Consider the following 26760-nt stretch of genomic DNA (forward strand, 5'->3'; position numbering starts at 1 on the left):
ATATATAAAATAAAAACTGCAATATCTGTGGATATGTTTTATGGTAAAAAGGAAAGTACCGTGTCCAGTCAATAAAGACATCGGCTTATAAAAGTTCCATTACAAATAGTGCGATACAAATTTACAATAGTTCTCCATATTAGATAAAAATTATTTCATCATTCTCACTTTTTAGTAAAACCCTAAGGCCACATTTACTTGCCCTAAGGTCACACTTAGTTGATCAATGTTTCTATTCAGTAGCAGAATCTTACAACAGGTGATTTACTGAACTTAAAACAAAAGAGGGCAAAATATCTTACTGCAAGTAGTGTAAGCTATCATGTAGATTAAGTCAATCGAACAAACTCATTCCTCAAAAAGAGCGTACTCATATTTACATAACATCGGATATTATGGAATATACTTACATTAAACTAAAAAGGAAGTATCAGAACCTGTAAAAACGCGACGGTTAGAAAAAAATGGATGTAGATGGCCGCGAACCACCAACGCCTTTTATCTGAATCCGTCACGCTACTCGCTGCGCTTTTTTTATTATTATTTCTCATTTTGTTCAGTATAGTTCGTTGCATTTCGTCTTTGTAGACGTCACATGTCCGTTCAAGTTGATCGTTGATTCCTTTACTCAGTTGTTTTATTACAGAGGACAATCAGCCCTCTGACCGAACACGCTTTTTTTTCAAATCTCATTTTGTTCTATATTGTTCGTTGACTTTGTTCATGGCGGGCGTCCGATGACACTCGCTAACGTTGTTCGTTGATCCGTTCACTCAGTTTTTTATTACAGAGGGTAGCTAAACCCTCTGACCGAACACGCTGAGCTACCGTGCCGGCAGACGCTAAACCGACTTCAAATCAGTTGCGGCCATATCTAGCGTCTTACCACCTCCTGAAAGCTTTGATCATAGCTATATTACTAACTGAAATTTAATCACAACAAACTGTGCCAAGAACAACACGTTCTTGATGGCTCCTCAATGTGTCATTGCCTTCAAATGGCATACTCTCATAAAACACAAGCTACAATAATTCTTTTACCACGAATATGACGTTTCTCGTCATTTTATAACAACGAATCACACTTAAGTTTTCAAGAGATCTTCAATTTGCTGGTGCTCAGAAACGACATATACAGGGTGGTCTATTGATACTGACCGGGCCAAATATCTTACGAAATAAGCATCAAACGAAAAAACTACAAAGAACGAAACTCGTCTAGCTTGAAGGGGGAAACCAGATGGTGCTATTCGTGTAGTACATAAAGAAATATGAATGTTTTAGTCGGACCACTTTTTTCGCTTTGTGACAGATGGCGCTGTAATAGTCACAAACGTACAACTACGTGGTATCACGTAACATTCCGCCAGTGCGGACGGTATTTGCTTCGTGATACATTATCCGTGTTAAAAATGGACCGTTTACCAATTGCGGAAAAGGTCGATATCGTGTTGATGTATGGCTGTTGTGATCAAAGTGCCCAACGGGCGTGTGCTATGTATGCTGCTCGGTATCCTGGACGACATCATCCAAGTGTCCGGACCGTTCGCCATATAGCTACGTTATTTAAGGAAACAGGAAATGTTCAGCCACATGTGAAACGTCAACCACGACCTGCAACAAACGATGATGCCCAAGTAGATGTTTTAGCTGCTGTCGCGGCTAATCCGCACATCAGTAGCAGACATATTGCGCGAGAATCGGGAATCTCAAGAACGTCGGTGTTGAGAATGCTGCATCAACATCGATTGCACCCGTACCATATTTCTATGCACCAGGAATTGCATGGCGCCGACTTTGAACGTCGTGTACAGTTCTGCCACTGGGCACAAGAGAAATTACGGGACGATGACAGATTTTTTTGCACGCGTTCTATTTAGCGACGAAGTGTCATTCACCAACAGCGGTAACGTAAACCGGCATAATATGCACTATTGGGCAACGGAAAATCCACGATGACTGCGATAAGTGGAACATCAGCGACATTGGCGGGTTAATGTATGTTGCGGCATTATGGGAGGAAAGATATGGTTCAAATGGCTCTGAGCACTATGGGACATAACATCTATGGTCATCAGTCCCCTAGAACTTACAACTACTTAAACCTAACTAACCTAAGGACATCACACAACACCCAGCCATCACGAGGCAGAGAAAATCCCTGACCCCGCCGGGAATCGAACCCGGGAACCCGGGCGCGGGAAGCGAGAACGCTACCGCACGACCACGAGATGTGGGCGGAGGAAAGATAATTGGCCCCCATTTTATCGATGGCAATCTAAATGGTGCAATGTATGCTGACTTCCTACGTAATGTTCTACCGATGTTACTACAAGATGCTTCACTGCATGACAGAATGGCGATGTACTTCCAACATGATGGATGTCCGTTACATAGCTCGCGTGCGGTTGAAGCGGTACTGAATAGCATATTTCATGACAGGTGGACTGGTCGTCGAAGCACCATACCATGGCCCGCACGTTCACCGGATCTGACGTCCCCGGATTTCTTTCTGTGTGGAAAGTTGAATGATATTTGCTATCGTGATCCACCGACAACGCTCGACGACATGGGTCAGCGCATTGTCAATGCATGTGCGGACATTACGGAAGGCGAACTACTCGCTGTTGAGAGGAATGTCGTTACACGTATTGTCAAATGCATTGAGGTTGACGGACATCATTTTGAGCATTTATTGCATTAATGTGGTATTTACAGGTAATCACGCTGTAACCGCATGAGTTCTCAGAAATGACAAGTTCAAAGGTAGATGTATCACATTGTAACAACCGAAATAAAATGTTTAAACGTACCTACGTTCTGTATTTCAATTTAGAAAACCTACCTGTTACCAACTGTTCGTCTAAAATTGTGAACCATATGTTTGTGACTATTACAGCACCATCTATCACAAGGCGAAAAAAGTGGTTCAACTAAAACATTCATATTTCTTTACGTACTACACGAATATGTAATAAAAAATGAGAGTTCCTATTTTAAAAAACGCAGCTGATATCCGTTTGACCTATGGCAGCGCCATCTAGAGGGCCAACCATTTCGCCATCTGGTTTTCCCCTTCAAGCTAGACAAGTTTCGTTCTTTGTAGTTTTCTCGTTTGACGCTTATTTCGTGAGATATTTGGCCCGGGTACGATGAATAGTCCACCCTGTATACATAGGGGCTGAAATTGAATGCCAATATGGCGTCTCACAACTCTGTTCTGGAAGGAGATGGCGGGACAGCGTTCAAAAGCACGTTCACAATATATGACGTGATAGATATTGCTCTACACTTCCGGAAAGACCCTCCATCGTGCTTTTACACGCTATGACGTCAGGAACTCGGCACGCTCAACACTCGACGTATGGATGTACTGTCAGTGTGCCGACGGTTTGAGAACTAGCAGTGGGTCTTTAGCCTCCCGGAACATTGTCATCATCAACTTTTCTGCCGAAGCTCGGTCGTTTAAGATTTATCTGTAGGTGGAGATAGATGTTTCCATCTGATGCTCTGTCGCTTACTCTGTGATTCGTAACGATGTACTCACGTGTCATCAACGGTTGATATGTGAGTAATAAAGATTTCTCCTTTCTCTTCGAAATGCGCTACATTTCCAAACGTTCGTGTTTCTACCATATTGCAGTGCATGTGTTGCTTCGACGTACTCTGCAATGCCATTCAGACATGCATGCATGCCTGAGGGAACAGGCATTGTTGCAAAGGTCAGTTATGTGAAATACAAGAATCATAGTGGCATTTGTGAATATGGCGAAACTTTACCTGCACAATGTATTGGTGACAATGAAAATTTATGCTGAACCGGGACTCGATCTCGAATTACACGCTTTACGCGAGCGGTCGCCTTAACCGCTGAAGGACTTTACAGCGAAACAACACAGGCACTGCAACATGGTTTTTCATTCCTAAAACAAGGCCGCGACTTTCCTCATACGTCTCCCCCTGTACAGGATTCACAGTATCTATGCGAGTATAGGATGCAGCTAAAACGCTGACATATGGACGTTTGGGTCTGTCCGGGGAGCGTGCTCGGGAAGCCAGAGCAGTTAAGGTGGCTGCTCACGTAAAGCGGGAGATCCGGATTCGATTCTCGGTCCGGCACAAATTTTCATTGTCACTACTACATTGTGCATCTGGAGTGTCACCATGTTCGCAAATGTGAATACGATCTTGTGTTCCTGTTTGTGTCTGTCTGTCAGTTAAAGTAGTACTCATTAAGCACAACTTTGCGATAATGTAGATATTCATGGAGGATTTCAAATGCTGAAATCTGGATAATGTGTAATTTTTGCTCAGTTGACCATCAAGAATAATTCGCCCAGCTGCCTCGATGTTCCTCTGTCCGTTCCTGAAGTGGACGGCCTACCCGAACTCTTGTCGTCGCAAATACATACATGTCTACTTTTAAAGCAACCACTTGTAAACTTTTCGTCGATCATGAAAGCTACCACCATACTGCAGCTGCATTCTGCGAATAATCTCCGTAGCCTTAGTGCCCTCAGAGTATAGAAAATTAATCACTCCTCTAATTTCTTCCTCGTTTCCCCGGGAAACGAGGAACTCATAATAAAATGTTCTGAAAGGCATGTCGTTGTTGAACGTGAACTGTCAGTCAATGGAGCAGAAAAAATTGTCTTTATTTATTGGCATTCTATCATAGATGCCAGACTGCTAGATGAAGATATTTCCTAAGTGCTGGGTCCCCAGGGGTCGCTGATGTCATTTCGATACAAGCTAAGAAAGTCATGATATGTATTTTCAAGTTGATTTACTGAGATCTGGTGTATGCCCAGCTATTGGTGTCATAGAAGCTGATGAGTCACAAAGTGAGCTAAGAAAAGCCATTGTAGCACCTTGAGTATGAATTCACAATTGTGGACTCACTATCAAACAATCGGAGGCATTCGTAGAAAATCAGGGAAAGGTCATCTATAAAAAAAAATACCACAAAAGACGATTGTTCCACTGCACTCACAGCCCATGTAGAATAAGGGGCAATTTAGTAGAGTTTATTTACGTATTCCATCCACCATATTTACGATAATGTTATTATGTAGACTAAATGATATAAAAAACATTGCACACATTTAATTAGTATACATATCACTGCATCTTTTTCATTTAAATGCTTTTATGTGACAACTTATTTTTAGTCAAGAATTCTATTTCTTTTTATAGAAGATGTCGTTAAAGTGACATACCTCTTATCTGAAAATGTCATCGCCTCTGCTGTCTATAAGATATTTTATTTCCGCTGCTAAAAGAGTTTTATGACTGTGTATTTTACTCCTTTCTGTGCAAAAGCTAGATTCACTAGGAGGTAATGCAGCAGATACCTTTTCCTTCTAATACTGATATGAAAATGCCCGCATTTCATCCAAATTCATGGCTTTTTGACAAAAATGAATAATTTCATTACTCGTGCATGGTATTTTAAAGGTGCCCATTCTCACTCTGAAGATCACCAGGTACCTATTCTGATCTTAAGATTTCCTGACAATTTCCTACTATTGAATTTAATTATTTTTTGGGAAAACTTACCAAAATCGGGCAGCCGGTTATTAGCAAATATGTCGAAATCAGAGATGGCTTTTGACTCATTGTAAATTTCATCTCAGACAACATTTTTCATTGCTTTCAAATTAATCAGCCTCACTGCTTTCTTTAAGTGTTTCAGAACTGTATATGAAGACAAGTCATGTAAAGAGTCTAGCTGTGCTTAATGATCTGACAATCCATTAACTTCAAGATAAATATGACTATGTTTAAACTTGCACTTGTTGCGTGAAATTTGATTAATACTATGTTATAAGTGACGAACAGCACCTCATTTTCCCTGTTGTATTTATTTTTAAAAAATAAATTTGAAGCGCCACAATTAATTACTCCATCTTTTTGATTGAAGGAAATCGTTCTAAGGCGTCAAAATTTTGCAGATACCCAATGAGAACACGTATTATTAGTGATTACCTGTATTATATTTTACAATATTGATTCAAAAGAGTTTTTATGAATTAAGAATAACGATTGATGAGTGTGATAACTCGTTCGTTGATCAATTTTACCAAGCCAAGTAAAACGCGTTTTGCAGAATATCAACCCAAAATATCCACAGTCGTCTTAATGAAATTGTCCTGTATGCACGTAGTGGCATGGAGCTCCTTATTAGCATTATAATATCGCAGTGTCAGAAGATAATGGTAGAAGGAACAACGTGGTTAAAGCTACACCCCATGAAGCCGAGACGAAATTTTGGATGTAACCTGGAAACCAATGCGATTCCTTCTGGCATACCGTCAAACACGGAAGAAGCCCACACTGTTCCGTCATCGTGGGCGAACTAATGTGTATTGGCGGTTGTACGGACCTCCACGTCAGCAGAAACGGTTCTTTGAAAACTTCGAAGTTTTAGCAACGAGATCCTCCGACATTTGTTCCGTCGTATGCTGGTCCTGTTGACAATTATCTCCTTCTTAAGATCGTGGAGATCAATTAGTGGACGACCTGCATGGTTAAGCGAGTGCGTTACGCTCCGCTTCCGAGACAGGGGGAGGCGAACCTGACCCGCATCGAATAGGCTTCACGGATTTACGACGAGAGCAGGTGAGCCGGCCAGTCTGCATGTGGATTTAGGCAGTTCCGATACTTGCCATGGGTGAATACCGGACTGGTACCCAAGACCAGCGTCAGATACACGCTACAGAAACGTTTAGGAAACGTTCTCCCACATGCACATAGGATTTGCTCTAGATGCAGACTGATACGGTACACTGATTCATTCGTGGTGATGAATAGGTGACTGATAACCTTAGATGTTAAGTATACTTAAACCCATAATCATCAGCAGCAGTCAGCAGTTAGTGGACGACATACTACAAGATTAGAGTGTCGTGCCCATAGGAATCTACGAATTTTAATCTTACTGGACATGTGCAAGATTCGCCCCGAATTACACATGGATGCGTTTGAGTAATATGACGCGAAAAGATCACTTGAAACGGGCCACAGATATGGCATACGCCAAGCTAAGACGCGTTAATAGGATGCTGGGAAACTTAGACCGTTTTCAGAGAGACTGCTTATGAAACACTTGCACAGACTATAATGGAATACTGCTGAATATGTGGTATCCACTCGCAGTTTTGCACTTAAAGGGAAAACCGCGAGTAAGGGAGTACTGATCAAGAGTGTAGTATCCACACGAAGTTTCGTATTGACAGTGGAAATAGAGCACACTTAAAGGATGAATAATTGTAATAGGCTTGTTTGTTTTGCAGAAGAGGTAATAGAAATGTTGGAGAATATCAGCTGGAAGTCTAATATCTCACGAAAACGTACTCAGAAAATCAGCGAACCAGTTTTGTAATCGAATCTGCGTATATTCTTCATTATATCGCTCCTCAGCTGTACATGCATCTTTCCATTCTCCATCTACAGGTTGTTTCAAAAAACGACCGGTATATTTGAAACGGCAATAAAAACTAAACGAGCAGCGATAGAAATACACCGTTTGTTGCAATATGCTTGGGACAACAGTACATTTTCAGGCAGACAAACTTTCGAAATTACAGTAGTTACAATTTTCAACAACAGATGGCGCTGCAAGTGATGTGAAAGATATAGAAGACAACGCAGTCTGTGGGTGCACCATTCTGTACGTCGTCTTTCTGCTGTAAGCGTGTGCTGTTCACAACGTGCAAGTGTGCTGTAGACAACATGGTTTATTCCTTAGAACAGAGGATTTTTCTGGTGTTGGAATTCCACCGCCTAGAACACAGTGTTGTTGCAACAAGACGAAGTTTTCAACGGAGGTTTAATGTAACCAAAGGACCGAAAAGCGATATAATAAAGGATCTGTCTGAAAAATTTCAACGGACTGGGAACGTGACGGATGAACGTGCTGGAAAGGTAGGGCGACCGCGTACGGCAACCACAGAGGGCAACGCGCAGCTAGTGCAGCAGGTGGTCCAACAGCGGCCTCGGGTTTCCGTTCGCCGTGTTGCAGCTGCGGTCCAAATGACGCCAACGTCCACGTATCGTCTGATGCGCCAGAGTTTACACCTCTATCCATACAAAATTCAAATGCGGCAACCCCTCAGCGCCGCTACCATTGCTGCACGAGAGACATTCGCTAACGATATAGTGCACAGGATTGATGACGGCGATATGCATGTGGGCAGCATTTGGTTTACTGACGAAGCTTATTTTTACCTGGACGGCTTCGTCAATAAACAGAAATGGCGCATATGGGGAACCGAAAAGCCCCATGTTGCAGTCCCATCGTCCCTGCATCCTCAAAAAGTACTGGTCTGGGCCGCCATTTCTTCCAAAGGAATCATTGGCCCATTTTTCAGATCCGAAACGATTACTGCATCACGCTATCTGGACATTCTTCGTGAATTTGTGGCGGTACAAACTGCCTTGGACGACACTGCGAACACCTCGTGGTTTATGCAAGATGGTGCCCGGCCACATCGCACGGCCGACGTCTTTAATTTCCTGAATGAATATTTCAATGATCGTGTGATTGCTTTGGACTATCCGAAACATACAGGAGGCGGCGTGGATTGGCCTCCCTATTCGCCAGACATGAACCCCTGTGACTTCTTTCTGTGGGGACACTTGAAAGACCAGGTGTACCGCCAGAATCCAGAAACAATTGAACAGCTGAAGCAGTACATCTCATCTGCATGTGAAGCCATTCCGCCAGACACGTTGTCAAAGGTTTCGGGTAATTTCATTCAGAGACTACGCCATATTATTGCTACGCATGGTGGATATGTGGAAAATATCGTACTATAGAGTTTCCCAGACCGCAGCGCCATCTGTTGTTGAAAATTGTAACTACTGTAATTTCGAAAGTTTGTCTGCCTGAAAATGTACTGTTGTCCCAAGCATATTGCAACAAACTGTGTATTTCTATCGCTGCTCGTTTAGTTTTTATTGCCGTTTCAAATATACCGGTCATTTTTGAAACACCCTGTATGAACAGAACGGAAGAAAACCTTGATATTCGATACAATGAAAAGTACCCCGTGACATGTACTTTACAGTGATTTACAGAATCCTGATGATTAAGCTGTATATAGGGAAGACATCGCCAGGCTGCTAAGCGAAACGCGGGAAGTCTTGCAGACGATCGACGCTCGCTGTAGTAACTGACAGGTGAACTATCGGCATAAAATAAGGTAACGTACTGCACAACACTAGGCGGAACCTTTTATTTGATTACACGACTGGCGATCAGTCACTGGAAACAGTCACTATTGTTAGCAATCTAAGAGTAAGGATTCAGAACGATTTAAGGTCTAATGTCCACAAAAATTAGTTACAGGAAAGATATGTGCCCATTGTGATTCGCTGGAAAAATACCAAGGGAAGATTGTTCACCTATTGAGGTAACTTACAAAGTCTTCGTAGAAAAATTCGTAAGTACTGCTCATTAGTGTGCGACCTACCAGGTAATATTAATAAGCAAGATAGAAATTATCCAGTAGAGAGTAGAGTGTTTTGTTGCCGTTTTGTTCAGGAAGCGCAACAGTATCAAGGAGATGAGCATTACAGAGACGCTTCTAGTTAAAATTCTGAGAACAGTCGTTCCAAGAAGAGTCAGGCAATCTGTTACTTATGTAAGTCTTCAGAAGTTATCATGATGGAAAATTTCTAACTAAAGCGATGGCTTACTTACAGTCGCAAATGGAGCTTGAAAGGGAGGAAATAATGGTGGCACAGGAGAGACTATCCGCAGCACTCGGTAAGATGGCTTTGGGAGGATACAGACAGACATAGGTGTGGATCATCTGGAATTTAAATTTGCTGGTTATTTGCCACAAATGAGCAGTGCACCGTCGCCATAAACTCGGTAGCAATCTCGCATATAAATAAGCTTACAGATTATGAGTTGCGCCACTTTCTTATGGTCGTAAGCACACGGTGTAGTCAACATCCTAATGAAGAATTCTTGAAACTTCGGTTATGAAAGGACATTGATAATGTGTTTACTAAAGCTCCTTTCTTTTTTTCATCGTCTTTATGCGAATCCCAAACCGAGCACGAAAGGTTAACAGAATCTACGTCAAATTTTGGTCCAAACATTCTGGGTAGTGTTTACCATGGTTTACTTAAATCAGTTCAAGCCAACGAATGCTGGGACGACTCTCTGGTAATCCATCATCAAGGAAAGTGGTACTGCAGCCGGAAGCGTAGTACTTGAATAATGGTAATAAAACCAGCTGCTATATTTAAATCTAACGTCGATTATTCTTTTCAACACATGCTGCCATGTGGTGTCGGAAGTGGTAGCATGTGTTAAAAAGAATAAGCGACGTTAGATTCAAATACAGCTGCTGGTTTTGTTATCATTATTCAAATACTGGGACGGTCCCTTCGATAAATATATGACCAAAGACTTCCCCATCATTTTTACAGCTGAGCCAGGGCCCCTTTCTGATATCGCTGTTTACAGACCATTAGACCGTAATAGAAAATAAACTAGAAAAACGCTTAAATAGCACTATGCATTTTTTAAACTTACATATCAATGACTGATGAAATTTTGTAGGGCCTCCATCCGGATGGCTGCGTTGCCGATGAGTGTCACTCGCTTCATAACCTGGCGAAGTGTCGAGATTGCGCAGGCGTATATGCCTAAGAGGCGGCAGCTTCTCTCCGCTCCCCCCCCCCCCCCCCCCACCTCCCTCTTCTCCGTGCGTCCAGTGGCGGGGTGGGGAGGGGGGAGAGCGGAGGACGGACCGCCGTTCAACTCTCGGCACATTCAGTCTTGTCCAGACTCCCGAAACGTCAGCTGCAGGGCACCGTCTCTGCGTATAGCTGCTAGTGCAGGATTCTATGCCGAATATTAGGTATACGCTATATGCGACGCCCTCGTGAACTCGACACTTGGTCAGAAGATGATGAGAGCGACACTCATGGAAACTTCGCGGAATTTCAACGCAGCCACACGGGTAGAGTCCCGAGAAGATTTCGCCAGCAGTATACGCTGGTAAAGTTTACAGTCACTTACATATCAATGAAAGTCTGTTTTCAAGAACCATGAAGAGTACTTTTGACGATGTATGTTACCATTTTACTATGACCTTCGTAAAACAGCACAGATAATTTCTGAATTGTTCCATCCAGGAAAAAGTTGTTGGTTGCTTTTTGTGTTCTGTACATTATTTTGTCCAGTCGTTTCATGTCGGGGTCGCAGTGGGTATTAAGGCTACAGAGTACTCCTATTGCGTTTAGCTCGTGAGTCGCTCATCAGAATGGGTGCAATGACGAAAACTTCTCAGCCATCTGTGACTGGAGAACCTGACGATGGTGGTCTTTGGGAACTTTATATCAATGAAAAACACGTTTCCAGAAGATATGAACCGACGAAAAACGTTACAAAGTAAGTTACACATTATTACGCCAGCACAGCGTCTGCTTGCATAGCTGGGTGGTAACGTGCTTGCCTCCCACGCAGCAGGCCCCGGTTCGATTCCCAGCCGGGTTCGAGATTTTCTCCGCTCGTAGACTGGGTGTTGTGTTGTTCTCATCATCATTTCATCCTCATCACCGGCGCGCAAGTCGCCCAATGTGGCGTCGACTGAAATAAGACTTGCACTTGGCTGCCGAACTTCCCCGAATGGAGCCTCCCGGCCAACAATGCCATACGATCATTTCATTTCACGCCAGCACAAACAACTTCTACTGAATGTTTTAGTGTACTTCAAAATGACGTGTATGTATGACACTATTTTTCAGCATTGTGTATTGTGTGTATTGAACCGGGGACCTAGAAACGACGGTGAGGCTTCGTTCCACCGTAGCCCACAGTGGTCCACAACCCCACAACAGGCCACAGCAGTCCACCCACCCCACCGCCGCCCCACACCGAATCAAGGGTTATTGTGCGGTTCGCCCCAAATGTGCAATTCAGACGTTTCGCCCACGAAAATCGGAATATCCCGCCCCATTCAACTTTGGAGTACGTTTCCAGTTTGCACGTCACATTACTTGCACACTGATTCACCTGATATCCACACCGCAGCACAAACCTGTTTGTAGGAAACCGGAATCCGTACTCTCTTCTGACAAATCCGCCAGTCTTGTTGCACAGCGTCTTGGCGTAGGGGGCAATGGGTGACTTACTTTCCGAAGTCCCTATGCAGAACATGCAGAAACACGGGTTTCCGAAATGGTGGCCAAGCTGTCTTCAATCAAATTTTTTTCTTATTATTTCAGTATTGTTAGTATGAACTCATGTAAACGTGAATTGAACATAACTGTTTCTGAACTATTTTTCTATACATTTAAACACGATTATGATACTGATTATGTGCTGAAGTTGTAGACTCTTACAGTAGAACAAACAAGAGTTTTTGTATAAAATTAGTGACAGTCACATAAAAAACTTAAGTGGTGCAATAATTGTAATGTAGATTCATTTCTCTCAGTTTTCTTTCCAGTAACATTGCCATACTGGAGCAACTTTTGCCAAAAATTAGCTAAAGCACTGTCTCCAAAGCACAATTTAAAAGCTCTAATTGCTGCTATCAGAAGAGTTACTGTTTGGTTCGACGGTTGATTGCTTCGCAACGTGTTGTCAAGCTCAAAACTCTCACAGGAAACAGGATTCAGTACCTTCTGTGACGCATGAAGTTCTAAGATTTATGAGCAGCTATTAAGAATAGGCACTTTGCCAAGCTGCTGTAGTCTTCTTCGAAGAGTTACGTATCCAGGCAGACGGAATCTGTGCCTAGCAATACACATGCTGGCGAGATAATAACAAAGCCTCGTGTAAAACACGAAATTATAATCAGTTTTCCTTCTAATTTTGTCTTTAGCGCCGACCTTATTATTACGATCTATGCTTTTGTCTTTGCATTAAAGACGTTAATTGATAAGTGGCACAGTTTATAAAGTGATACAAACAGTTCAGCCACATTAATATGACCGACCACCCCCACCCCCTTGAATCCTAGACCTTGCCGTTGGTCGGGAGGCTTGCGTGCCTCAGCGATACAGATTGCCGTACCGCAGGTACAAACACAATGGAGGGATATGTGTTGAGAGGCCAGACAAACGAACGGTTGTTGAAGAGGAGCGGCAGCCTTTTCAGTAGTTGCAGGGGCAACAATCTGTATGACTGATGAATCTGGCCTTGTAACATCAACCAGAACGGCATTGCTATGCTGGCACTGCGAAAGGCTGAGAGCAAGGGGAAACTACAGCCGTAATTTTTCCCGAGGGCATACAGCTCTATTGTACGGTTAAATGATGATGGTATCCTCTTGGGTAAAGTATTTCGGGCGTAAAATATTCCCCACTTGGATCTCCCGGCGGGGACTACTCAGGAGGATGTCGTTATCAAGAGAAACAAAGCTTGGCGTTCTACGGATCGGAGTATGGAATGTCAGATCTCTTAATCGGGCAGGTAGGATAGAAAATTTAAGAAGGGAAATGGATAGTTTAAAGTTAGATACAGTGGAAGTTAGTGAAGTTCGGTGAGAGGAGGAACAGAACTTCTGATCAGGTTATACATACAAGATCAAATAGGGGTAATGCAGAAGTAGGTTTAATAGTGATTAAGAAGCTACTATGAACAGCACAGCCAAGATAGACACGAAGACCACATCAACCACAGCAGTACAAGTTTATAGGCCAACTAGCTCCGCAGATGATGAAGAGATTGGAGAAATGTATGATGAGGTAAAAAGAAATTATTAAGATAGTTAAGGGAGACGAAAGTTTGATAGTCATGGGGGACTGGAATTCGGTAGTAGGAAAAGGAAGAGAAGGAAAAATAGTACGTGAAAATGGACTGGGGGAAAGGAATGAAAGAGGAAGCCGCCTGGTAGAATTTTGCACAGAGAATAATTTAATCATCGCTAACTCTTGTTTAAGAATCTTGGAAGAAGGCAGTATAAGTGGAAGAGACCTGCAGACACTGGAAAGTTTCAGAGGTTGTAGAGAGTTTTAGAGGTAGCATTAAGGAACGATTGACGAGAACAGTGGATAGGAATACAGTAGAAGAAGAATGGCTAACTTTGAGAGAAGAAGTAGTGAGGGCAACAGAGGATCAAGTAGGTAAACAGAAATCCGTGGGTAACAAGAGACATTGAATTTAATTGATGAAAGGAGAAAATGTAAAAATGCAATACATGAAGCAGGCGAAAAGGAATACAAACGTCTAAAAAATTAGATTGATAGGAAGTGCAAAATGGCTAAGCAAGAATGGCTAGAGGACAAATGTAAGTATTTAGAAGCATATATCACTAGGGGAAAGATAGATACCGCCTCCAAAAAAATTAAAGAGATCTTAGGAGAGAAAAGAACCATTGCATTAATGTCAAGATCTCAGATGGAAAACCAGAGCTAAGCAAACAAGGGAAAGCTGAAAGGTGGAAGGAGTATATAGAGGGTCTGTACAAGGGAGATGTACTTGAGAGCAATGCTATAGAAAAGGAAGAGGATATAGATGAAACAAGGGAAAGTTGAAAGGTGGAAGGAGTATATAGAGGGTCTGTATAAGGGAGATGTACCTGAGAGCAATGTTATAGAAATGGAAGAGGATATAGATGAAGATGAGATGAGAGATAAGATACTGCGCGAAGGATTTGACAGAGCGCTGAAAGACCGAAGTCGAAACAAGGCCCTGGATGTAGACAACATTCCGTTAGAACTACTGATAGCCTTGGGAGAGCCAGCCATGACAAAACTCTTCCACCTTGTGAGCAAAATGTATGAGACAGGCGAAATACCCTCAGACTTCAAGAAGAAATAATAATTCCAATTCCAAAGAACACAGGCGATGACCAGTGTGAAAATTACCCAACCAGCAGTTTAATAAGTCATGTTTGCAAAATACTAACACTAATTATTTACAGAAAAATGGATAAACTGATGGAAGCCGACCTCGGGGAAGATCAGTTTGGATTTCAGAGAAATGTAGGAACATGCGAGGCAATACTGAATCTACGACTTCTCATACAAGATTGATTAAGGAAAGGCAAACGTATATTTATAGCGTTTCCAGACTTAGGAAAGCTTTTGGCAATCTTGACTAGAGTACTCTCATTGAAATTCTGAGGGTAACAGGGGTAAAATACAGGGAACGAAAGGCTATTTACAGCTTGTACAGAAACCAGATGGCAGTTATAAAAGTCGAGGGGCATGAAAGGGAAGCAGTGGTTGTAAAGGGAGTGAGACAGGGACGTAGCCTGTCCCCGATATTATTCAATCTATACATTGTGGAAGCGATAAAGGAAAAAAAGAAAAAATGGAGTAGGAATTAAAGTCCATGGAGAAGAAATAAAAAAATCTTTGGGCTTGCGGATGACATAGTAATTATGTCAGAGACAGCTAAGGACTTGGAACAGCAGTTGAACGGAATGTACAGTGTCTTGAAAGGAGGATATAAGATGAACACCAACAAAAGCAAAATGAGGATAATGGAATGTAGTCGAATTAAGTCGGGTGATGCAGATGGAATTAGATTAGAAAATGAGACACTTAAATCAGAAGATGAGTTTTGCTACTTGGGCAAGAAAATAACTGATGATGGTCGAAATAGGGAAGCTATAAAATGTAGGCTGGCAATGGCAAGAAAGACTTCTCTGAAGGAGAGAAATTTGTTAACATCGAGTGTAGATTTAATTGTCAGGAAGTCTTTTCTGAAAGTATTTGTGTGGAGTGTAGCCATATGTGAAAGTGAAACATGGATGATAAACAGTTAAGACAAGAAGAGAATAGAATCTTTTGAAATGTGGTGCTACAGAAGAATGCTAAAGATTAGATGGGTTGATCACGTAACTAATGAGGAGGTACTGAATAGAACTGGGGAGAAAAGAAATTTGTGGCACAACCTGACTAGAAAAAGGGATTGGTTGGTACGACACATTCTGAGACATCGAGAGATTACCAATTTAGTACCGGAGGGAAGCGTGGGGGATAAAAGCCATAGAGGGAGACCATGAGATTAATACAGTAAGCAGATTCAGAAGCGTGTAGGTTGCAGTAGTTATGTTATGTTAACCGGGGACCTAGAAACGACGGAGAGGCTCCGTCCCCGCCGCAGCCACAGTGGTCCGCAACCCCACGACAACTACCGCAGTCCACTTCACCCATCCGCCGCCCCACACCGAACCCAGGGTTATCGTGCGGTTCGGCCCCCGATGCCGCCCCCCCCCCCCCCCCCCGCCAGGGAACGTCTCACACCAGACGAGTGTAGCCCCTATGTTTGCGTGGTAGAGTAATGGTGGTGTACGGGTGCGTGGAGAACTTGTTTGCGCAGCAATCGCCGACATAGTGTAGCTGAGGCGGAATGAGGGAACCATCCCGCATTTGCCGAGGCAGATGGAAAACCGCCTAAAAACCATCCACAGACTGGCCGGCTCACCGGACCTCGACACAAATCCGCCGGGCGGATTCGTGCCGGGGACCGGCGCTCCTTCCCGCTCGGAAAGCCGTGCGTTAGACCGCACGGCCAACGGGGCGGGCTTTGCAGTAGTTACTCGGAGATGAAGAGGCTAGCACAAGACAGGGTAGCATGGAGAGCTGCATCAAACCAGTCTTCGGACTGGGGGCCACAACAACAACAACAACAACGTGGTCACCTATCAGAAGCCTGCATAACTATCTTTTGCAGAGCGGACGTGCAGGAAGAGAGTGAATGAGGTTCTGGAAGGTGCCGACAGGAATGTGGAACCACGCCGACTCAAATATCGTGGCTAGCTGCCCTAGATTTCAGGTTGGGAATCCATGGCACGAACAGCCCGATCGAGGTGTCCCACAGATCCTCGATTGGGTTTAAATCTGGGGAGTTTGGAAGCCAGGCCAGTACGGTAAACTCATCCTGGTGCTCTTAGAACCTCGCATGTACACTATGAGCTGCGTGACACAGTTGCATTGTCCTTCTGATAGATGCCATCGTGCTAGAGGAAGAAAGCCAACTGCATGAAGGGATGGGCAAGCCCCCAAGGATAGAAGCATATTTGTCTTGATTATTGCGCCTTTCTGAATGACGAGATCACCCAAGGAATGTTATTGAAGATATTCCACAGACCATAATGCTTCCCGCTCTGGCCTGGACACGTACTTCGATTGTTGCAGGGACATACACATCAACAGCCATCTGTCCGACAGAGCATAAAATTTGATGCATCTGGAAAGGCCACCTGTCACCAATAAGTGGATGTCCAGTTACGGTATGGGCGTGTAAATTCCAGCCTTCGTCGATGATGAACATCAGTCTGCATGGGTGCACGACCCAGGCGCCTACTGCTTAGGCCATTACGCAGAAAGATTCGCTGAACTGTCGTTGAGGGAGGAGTTACTGTTGGTAGCCCTTGGTTCATCTAGGTGGTCAGTCGCTCAACAGTTGCACGTCTATTCGCCCGTACACATCTCCGCAGCCGTCGTTCATCCCTGTCATCTATGGCCCGTTGTGCACCACAGTCGCGTCGGCGCCGTGTTTGTATGGCGTCATTTTGCCATTCACGGTGTACGTTAATCATGGTGGTACGCGAACGGTTTACAGACATTTCGGATATGCTTCCATTCTTGACCCGAAAGCCAATAATCCTGCCCCTTTGGACGTTAGATAAATCGCTCCGTTTCCGTACTATGGCAACGAATGCACTGTTTTCAGCGTCCCCCAAACGCGTTTTATATACCCTGCGCTGCTAGTGCCTGCCATGTGCCGTCTGTGAGTGGTTACTTCACGTTGACGTCGAACATACGCGGAGGTCACATTAATGTGACTGGCCCTTGTATTATACTTTGGGCCGTTGTCTATCATCACTTCTCGATACAAACCTTCTGATGCAAATATTTCGTTACAATTAGGCAATGTAGCGCAGCATTTTCCTATATAGCCATTTTCACCGCGCAATTTTTCCGAGATATCTTCTGTCAAGTGTACATAGATATGTGATTATGACCAGCGGACGAAATATTCGCAGTCTGCACTGAATATGTAATAAAAAAAAATATTCCTTACAGCTGTTCGAAATTCAGTAACATCGCATTTGGCTGAGTACGCTCCACACTATTAAATAAAAGTGTCCTTGATTCGATCAGCCGCGCGGAGTGGCCGTGTGGTTTGAGGCGTCATGTCACGAACTGCGCGGCCGCTCCCGCCGAAGGTTCGAGTCCTCCCTCGGGCATGGGTGTGTGTGTTGTTCTTAGCATAAGTTAGTTTAAGTAGAGTTTAAGTCTAAGGACCGATGACCTCAGCAGTTTGGTCCCTTAGGAATTCACACACATGAACATTTGATTCGATCCCAAATTTACCTATCGCTTGTTCACTCCTCGCAGTGGTTTACTAACGTGAATTTACACCAGCGCCAAGTTACGCTATTGTTCGGAGTCCATGTTGAACTGTAGGTCGCCCCAGTAACTTGTTGGGTATGTTCCAGGTCGGGTGATGGCATGGGCAAACCAACTACGGTAGAACGACGCCCAGTGAAGCACTGCAGTGATCAAATCAATTTTAGGTTGAGGATATCTTTATTAAGTGTGCTTAGGGGAAGGGAAACGTACTTTCCTATGACGAATGAAGACACGTGTTTGGTGTACGTAAGTAATGAAATATGAAATACAAGGTTCCCATTAACAGAAAGCATAGGAAGCACCATCCCGTTGTTTCGTCACCCTAAGGCGGTCTGCAGGTGTAATGTGAAGGAGAATTGTCCGCTTCCGAGAAATGTGCGCAATCAGAGCGACGACTGGTCGCTTCTGCCCAGAGGCGCGGAAAGGAAAACCCGCAGGGAAAAACATAACAAGCATCGTAGCTGCCTCGAATGCGACGTTAGAATGACAGCGCCTTCACCTTGGAACAGAGTAAAACGACGTAAAATAGGAATGTCTGAGTGGAACATTTGTGACGGACAGGAAATGACGCAGCAAAGATTTTGAATTTCCATGAGCACGCAACATTGTACGATTATATCTGCGGCGCCTTGATACCGACGCACTTCCGCAGAATCGAAGTTTGCTATCGCAGTAGTTACAGCATTACACTCACCTCCTGTGTTCAAAACAACACACATCGGCAACATATCATCAAGTTTCGTGTCATTGTTTTTACTGCTATCATTGTATTTTGATGTCATTTTAATTGGCGGCTGGTGTGGCCGAGCGGTTCTAGGCGCGTCAGTCTGGAACCGCGTGACCGCTACTGTCGCAGGTTCGAATCCTGATGACCTCAGATGTTAAGTCCCATAGTGCTCAGAGCCATTTGAACCATTTTTTTGTCATTTTAATTGTTTTATTCAAAGACCAGTTTCCGCCCCCACCATCTGAACCCTCCCACTTGCCGGTGGAATGGAGGTAACAGGCAAATAATAACAAAAAAACCTGAAAATTAATTCCATTTTAGATTCAGCTGTATTAAGTATCATATGCTTCAGCTTTGTTAGAAGATTGAGGAATCAAATAGTCACTGCAAGAACATGCTGAAGCATAAGTTAATATTCAGAAAATTCCTCTTCCTCAGACACTTGGTGGCAGTCACGTGGTACTAGATAGATGAATAAATAAATAAATGAGTCTTTGTGGTGACTGGATTAGAATCCATATGATCCCGCTGTGCGCAACGATCGTTGAATATAGACAGTGGACGACAGAACAGCAATCGATCGAGAGTTCATATTACTCTCCTGTATGTTCTACATCAAGCAATATTGTTTACAACGTGACACTTTGGATTAATGTCACCTGCTGTTATGTGCACTGAAGATGACTATGTGATAGCTGAAACATAGATCTGCTCTAATAAAACGACTGGTTTCGCAACCGATTGCTGTTCTGTTCTCCATTATCTTTGTGGTAACTTGCACAGTTATGGGTAGCAAGTAAAGCTATCTTGTTTTTTGGAAGTATTTGTATGTCTTGAAGTGGTAATGTAAAGCACCGACAGCGATCTGTCACAGAAGGCAGGAAGAGGTGTCCTTTGTCAAGAAATTACTCCAGGCTAGAAATTGGTTTCCCAAACTGACATATTGTGCACGTTTCCGAAAATTCATAAGATAAATGCCGTTCACAATATACGAGAGCGTGTTGAAAAATAATGGCTCCGATTTTTTTATGTGAAAAATCTTACGGCATTTTGAATCAAAAAAACGTTATTTAATAGTCTACATCTTTATTCTTCACGTCTTCATATTTATTTCTCACCATAGCCATCTCGGCGGTGAACACATTTCTTCCAACGAGAGACCAGTTTGTTGATACCGTCACTGTAGGATGGCTGACTTTGTTGACGGAGTCACAACCTCACCCATACCTGCACCACTTCATTACTATTAAAGTGAAGTCCTCGAAGGTGTTCTTTTAAGTTCTGGAAATATGGAAATCGTATGGGACCAAGTCGGGAGTGTATGGAGCATGATGGATGACAGTGAACCCAAGGCGTCGGATTGTTGCAGTTGTCGCAGCGCTCATGTGTGGTCTAGCATTGTCATGCTGAAGGAGAGGGTGCTCCATACGTGGACGAACTCTTCGAATTCAAAATTCGATTACAGCACGCTCTTTCTGAAGCACCGACATAGTTACGTTACACATCGCCATGTTACACGCTACAATTCGGAATCAAATATGTACACACGAAGAATAGAGATGTAGAATGTTAATAATGTTTGTTTCATTTCAAAAGCTCCTGTATGCACAGTATATGGCACTGCATAGTTCTCGTAGCAGTTCTTCTTTGGAAGGAGAAACAGCATTGGTCGTATTTTTTTGTTTCATTATCCGCAAAGTCGATTTTTGGTCACTTAGTGACCATCCTCAGTGCTGCAATATACAATTAAAATTGGTAGGCACTGGTATCAACAAGCTTAGAGCGATCACATAAACTCCAATGCTGTTTCTCCTTCCAATTATATCCATTATCTGGTCGTGATGCACAGAACACTCCATGGAGTCGCCAATGAATAAAGTTCTTCTTTGGCTTGTGATGCTTTCTATGTTAATAGATATAAACGTTAACTGTGGCCCTGAATAGGGCTCAGGTATATAAGTTACAACTATGGAGGGCTACGACCTACCTTCCCCCCGGCTGGAAAAAATTTGTTAAAGCTTTACCTCCAGGCCATGACGAGGAATGGACAACTTGAAAGCCCTTGAATAGATTGAGATCCGGAGATGGAAGATCAAAATGGTTCAAATGGCTCTGAGCACTATGCGACTTAACTTCTGAGGTCATCCGTCGCCTAGAACTTAGAACTAATTAAAACTAACTAACCAAGGACATCACACACATCCATGCCCGAGGCAGGATTCTAACCTGCGACCGTAGCGGTCGCTCGGCTCCAGACTGTAGCGCCTAGAACCGCACGGCCGCTCCGGCCGGCGATGGAAGATCAAAAGTTAACTTGGCAAGATGGGGATACACTGATCCAAATGATATTCGGTGTGACTGTGGAGAAGAACAAACAGTTCGGCACATGCTTCGGTGTCGATTGTGCCAGTCTCCTGTACAGAAGATGATCTTCAACAAGCAACAGAAAATGCACTGGAAGTGGCCAAGTTTTGGTCAAAAGTAATTTAATCATAACCATGTAAGACGTATGTACATGTACCTGCATGTTTTTGAGACGAGAATGATAATAATAATTTAAAAAACTTCGAAAGTTTTCACCAGAAATTCGGAGGTATTACTTTTCAGCATGCGCTCGTACATATGACATCGCTAGCCATTATTAATAAAACTTCTAAACATTTGTCCGCAACTCGTGGTCGTGCGGTAGCGTTCTCGCTTCCCGCGCCCGGGTTCCCGGGTTCGATTCCCGGCGGAGTCAGGGATTTTCTCTGCCTCGTGATGTCTGGGTGTTGTGTGATGTCCTTAGGTTAGTTAAGTTTAAGTAGTTCTAAGTTCTAGGGGACTGATGACCATAGATGTTAAATCCCATAGTGCTCAGAGCCATTTGAACCATTTCTAAACAATCATCGGGTGATGTTTCTGTTTCCTCGTAGAGGGACGAATACAGTGAAACTCAGAACGACCTAGAGAAGGATTTCATCTGTTGTAATTACAGCTAAGTGGCCCGAGACGAGTCGAGTTGTTACGTAACGCATACCAGAATACTTTGTAAGTAGGCTGTTTAGGTTTTTATGTTGGTAACGCCACGTAGCGCTCTGTATGAGAATCACTGACTGTGCTGTGTGCAGTCTGTGGCTAGTTTGCATTGTTGTCGGCCTTTGTAGCGTTGGGCAGTTGGCTGTTAACAGCGCGTAGCGTTGCGCAGTTGGAGGTGAGCCGCCAGCAGTGGTGGATGTGGGGAGAGAAATGGCGGAATTTTGAAATTTGTAAGACTGGATGTCATGAACTGCTATATATATTATGACTTTTGATGACTATTAAGGTAAATACATTGTTTGTTCTCTATAAAAATCTTTCATTTGCTAACTATGCCTATCAGTAGTTAGTGCCTTCCGTAGTTTGAATCGTTTATTTAGCAGGCAGTAGTGGCGCTCGCTGCATTGCAGTAGTTCGAGTAACCAAGATTTTTGTGAGGTAAGTAATTTGTGAAACGTATAGGTTAATGTTAGTCAGGGCCATTCTTTTGTAGGGATTTTTGAAAGTCAGATTGCGTTGCGCTAAAAATATTGTGTGTCAGTTTAAGCACAGTCATGTGTAATTTTTCTAAGGGGATGTTTCAACTTGTTTGAACTCACACAACGGAAAAATTTATGCTTCCTACGTCGATCAGATACTTCGGCCTATATATTCGAAACGATGTGGAGTGAATTCGCTGTTCCTATCTATGGTGCAGTGTATGGAATTATCACTCAAATGGATAAAAGTCTAAATTAGAGTCACTCGCGGAACATCGTTGCGGAGAAGTGTATCTGTCAGTTTGAGCCACTTGATTCCGGAGATGGACTGTGGTTTATTTTGTACGATACCGGGGAAACCCATCTTATCGTATTCTAAGCTACGTGGCCCATTGTTCTTGCACATTACGCACTAATGTGGGGTCACAGAGTCATCTACATGTTGACTGAAAAGCTCGAGCATGCTCTAATGAGGACTGAAGGGTCCGTGATAGGGGCAGTTTGTCAGAGTGCAGTGCTTACGGTGATGGCCAGTCGTAAGAAATGGGGACGTCAACTGGATGCGTTGCAATTTGTTTAAAGACAGTAATCTGCAGATCTAAGAACCTCGAGGCAAGTCGTTATTAATTATACCAAAAGGAAATTAATCAGCAATTCTCTGTAAGTAATAATGATATCGTCATTGAACTTCGAGTTTTTCAAATACTAAAAGCGTTTCCAACCGCTCACCGTACCTTTAACCTTGGAATTCATACGTCAAAGTTTAATCAATGACACATCAAACCAACAGGACACGGCAAAACTGTATTTCACGAAAACATCTGTCCGGCATTGTGATCCTTTTTAGATATGCTTTTCTTCAGATGCTATGCGTTTTGTGGAACTTCTAATGTACGTATTCGCAAATGTAATTTTCCGAAAACTACAGTGCCTCATGTGCAGTTCCTCTAGACGCTCGTTCAAAATATTTTTAGATGCTGGAGGAGCTATACGAAAGCAGTATGTGCATATTGGTACAAAGCACGAGCATTAAGCAGTGTTGCAAACGTATCAGGAGTAACATAGTTTTATAAAAGTTCAAAATGGTTCAAATGGCTCTGAGCACTATGGGACTTAACATCTATGGTCATCAGTCCCCTAGAACTTAGAACTACTAAAACCTAACTAACCTAAGGACAGCACACAACACCCAGCCATCACGAGGCAGAGAAAATCCCTGACGCCGCCGGGAATCGAACCCGGGAACCCGGGCGTGGGAAGCGAGAACGCTACCGCACGACCACGAGATGCGGGCTTTATAAAAGTAATTTCTGTTAGTATTTAGTCAGACTCTGAACACTAATCCAGGTATGGAAATTCTTGCATTATTTGTATATGAAGCATTTAAATTAAACCTCCAGAACATGAGAGGTGTAAACATTCAAAGTAGAGCTAGATCGCAGCCTAAGAAGACTTCCCTACACATATGAATATATTGCAGAAGACCCTAAATGAACAATCAATTCCAACGGAGGGCAGCGCGCTTCGTTACAGGATCATTTAGTAATCGCGAAAGCGTTACGGAGATGATAGATAAACTCCAGTGGAAGACTCTGCAGGAGAGACACTCAGTAGCTCGGTACGGGCTTTTGTTTAAGTTTCGAGAACATACCTTCACCGAGGAGTCAAGCAGTATATTGCTCCCTCCTACGTATATCTCGAGAAGAGACCATGAGGATAAAATCAGAGAAATTAGAGCACACACAGAGGCATACCGACAGTCCTTCTTTCCACGAACAATACGAGACTGGAATAGAAGGGAGAACCTATAGAGGTACTCAAGGTACCCTCCACCACACACCGTCAGGTGGCTTGCGGAGTATGGATGTAGATGTAGATTAAGATGTAGAAACTTCCTCTTTTAGCCAGTATCGGCAAGAAATTTTTTTTGTACCAGTATATCGTCTGTATCCTTGTCTTCGTATTTAATTATTCCGTGAAGTTCCGCAGTTCATCATCATTGTTGTCGATTCCTGGCATGAAGCGACGCTTTTAGTAGTCCCCAGAAAATATATCTCATCGCTGCTGTGGCTACAGTTTATTGTTTCATGCCACGTCAACAGATCTTAACTGAACCTTTCTTCTTAATAATATCCTTCACTGTCCCAAACCATATAAACCGGCAGCACCCAATACCATCTTATAGTCACCACTGAATCCATCTACAGAATTACCCATAATACACACCACAAACAGCAGTCGCTACTCTCATACACACATATTCCTCCACGGTTTTAGAGCTCGCTATTTTCTCATCAAATATATTCTCCTTTTCTGCTTCATCTCCCTTCTGGTTCATCATCATCAGCAGTAGCAGCAACATCAGCACCTGCAGAAGAGTCGTAACCTACTCCTACAAGAGTAACAACAGCAGGGACAATTCCCATTTCCACTTCAAAACCATCCCCATCAGCTCCATTAACAAGTATACTTGCAGCTCGAAAAGTGTTAAAGTGTTTCCGTTACTATAAAATCCTCATTTCTATTCCAGAGTCTTACAAAATATACAGTCTGCTACCTTCTACCAATGAGTGATTTTCATATTTCGGAAAGCATTCCCAGATAATTCCACCTGTGCATACCAACCTCATTTAGGAAAGAGCTCAAGAAATATGCAACAGAAAACTGAACAGTAAATGAACACCCACCCTAACTGGAAACTCGGAAATCTCTCTGCTTATCTAATAGTTCGGTTCTACATACTTCGGCTATTTACTGATTGAATCACTATCGCGAATGCGGGTTTCATAAATCAACCCAGACACAAGGTCGGCCCTATCAAGAACACCACTGCAAGCTTAGCTTCCTTTGGATAATATTCCATATTGACAAGCAATACTCAAACTTGAACCCTCTTGTCACCAGTCCGCAGCTCGTGGTCTAGTGGCGCCGGCGCGGTAGCTCAGCGTGTTCGGTCAGAGAGGTGGTTGGCCTCTGTCATAAAAAACTGAGTGGAAGGATCAACAAACGAACTTTAACGGATGCCATGTGACGTCCGCAACGACCAAACACAACGATCACCAACGGAAAAAAAGTGACTAGCGCTACAGCCTCTGGATCACGGGGTCCTGTGTTCGATTCCTGGCCGGGTATGGGAATTTCTCTGCCCGGGGACTGGGTGTTTGTGTTTTCCTCATCATATCATCATCACTCGTGACAGTGATTAGATTGGAATGTGAAAAAATTGGACTGTGTGAAAATTGAGACTTTGTACGGGCGCTAATGACCGCGCAGTTGAGCGCCCCACAAACCAAACATCATCATCATCGTCCTGTCACCAGCAATACCTCCAACCGTTTCACACCCAGTCTCACAAAAGCCCAGTCGATAACCTGTCCCACGATTCCGAATGTAATGTACCAGACCGTTCAATAGACAGAGCCCTCTGAAAAGACAAACTGAAAAAATTATCTACTACACTGTAATGTCAGTGCAAAACATTAGGCTGTTTGAGAACTCCCACACCCTATAACAAAGGACTCCTTTCCGTACGTTCCAGATTCCATTTCGGTGGAAAAGTTATCACCTTTCCTAGGCCAGCACCTTGTTATCACTCATCCTCGTTCCTTCTTGAACCAACCACCCGAAATTATCAAACAACTGAGCAAGGTGGTGCAGAGGTAAGACACTGGTAGTTCGGATCTCAGATTGACCATCCAGATCTAGGTTCCTTTAAACTGCTTAAGGCAAATGCCGCGATGATTTATTTGGAAAAGACACGGACGATTTTCTTCCCCGTCCATGTCTTATCCGAGCTTGTTCTCCATTTCTAATTACCCTGTCGTTCATGAGACGTTAAACTCTAATCTCCCTTTTTATCAGTAGCAAGCAAACCTCTTGTCTCACCTATTCTCTCGCACAGATTTGACTCTAACCCAATGATTTACTCAACAAAATCCTCCAACAGTTCTCAGAATAGAACATAACTGATATCCGGGATGTCTTCAGAGGATAGAAAATAAAGAAGTTAGTATAAGTATCAGTGTAAGGAAGCTGCGACTTCTATATGGGCTTTGCTTTATTGCCAGTGAAAGCTGTGTATCTGAGAGGCCATATCGAATACAGCATCCTTACACAAAATGAAAATTCGTGTGTTCACTGTCCTCGCTTTCTCTCTTTCTACCACCTACCCATCTCTCCCTCCCATAATCTCAGCGA

The 26760-nt window shown here is 43.3% G+C and overlaps 1 protein-coding gene across 7 annotated transcripts in view; it reads right to left on the reverse strand.

Annotated features, from left to right (window-relative positions):
- The window catches only part of LOC126469776 (organic cation transporter protein), a 298044-nt gene that overhangs the window by 117154 nt on the left and 154130 nt on the right, over positions 1 to 26760 (reverse strand). The window contains exon 1 of one of the 7 annotated variants that reach the window (XM_050097013.1): positions 10553 to 10631. The exons of the other annotated variants lie outside the window; for them this stretch is intronic. The gene's annotated coding sequence lies outside the window, so the exon portion shown is untranslated. Of the gene's footprint in view, positions 1 to 10552; positions 10632 to 26760 lie in introns of those variants that run through there. 7 annotated transcript variants of the gene reach the window in all.

This window comes from Schistocerca serialis, chromosome 3, assembly GCF_023864345.2.
Source record: "Schistocerca serialis cubense isolate TAMUIC-IGC-003099 chromosome 3, iqSchSeri2.2, whole genome shotgun sequence".
Classification (NCBI taxonomy): domain Eukaryota; kingdom Metazoa; phylum Arthropoda; class Insecta; order Orthoptera; family Acrididae; genus Schistocerca; species Schistocerca serialis.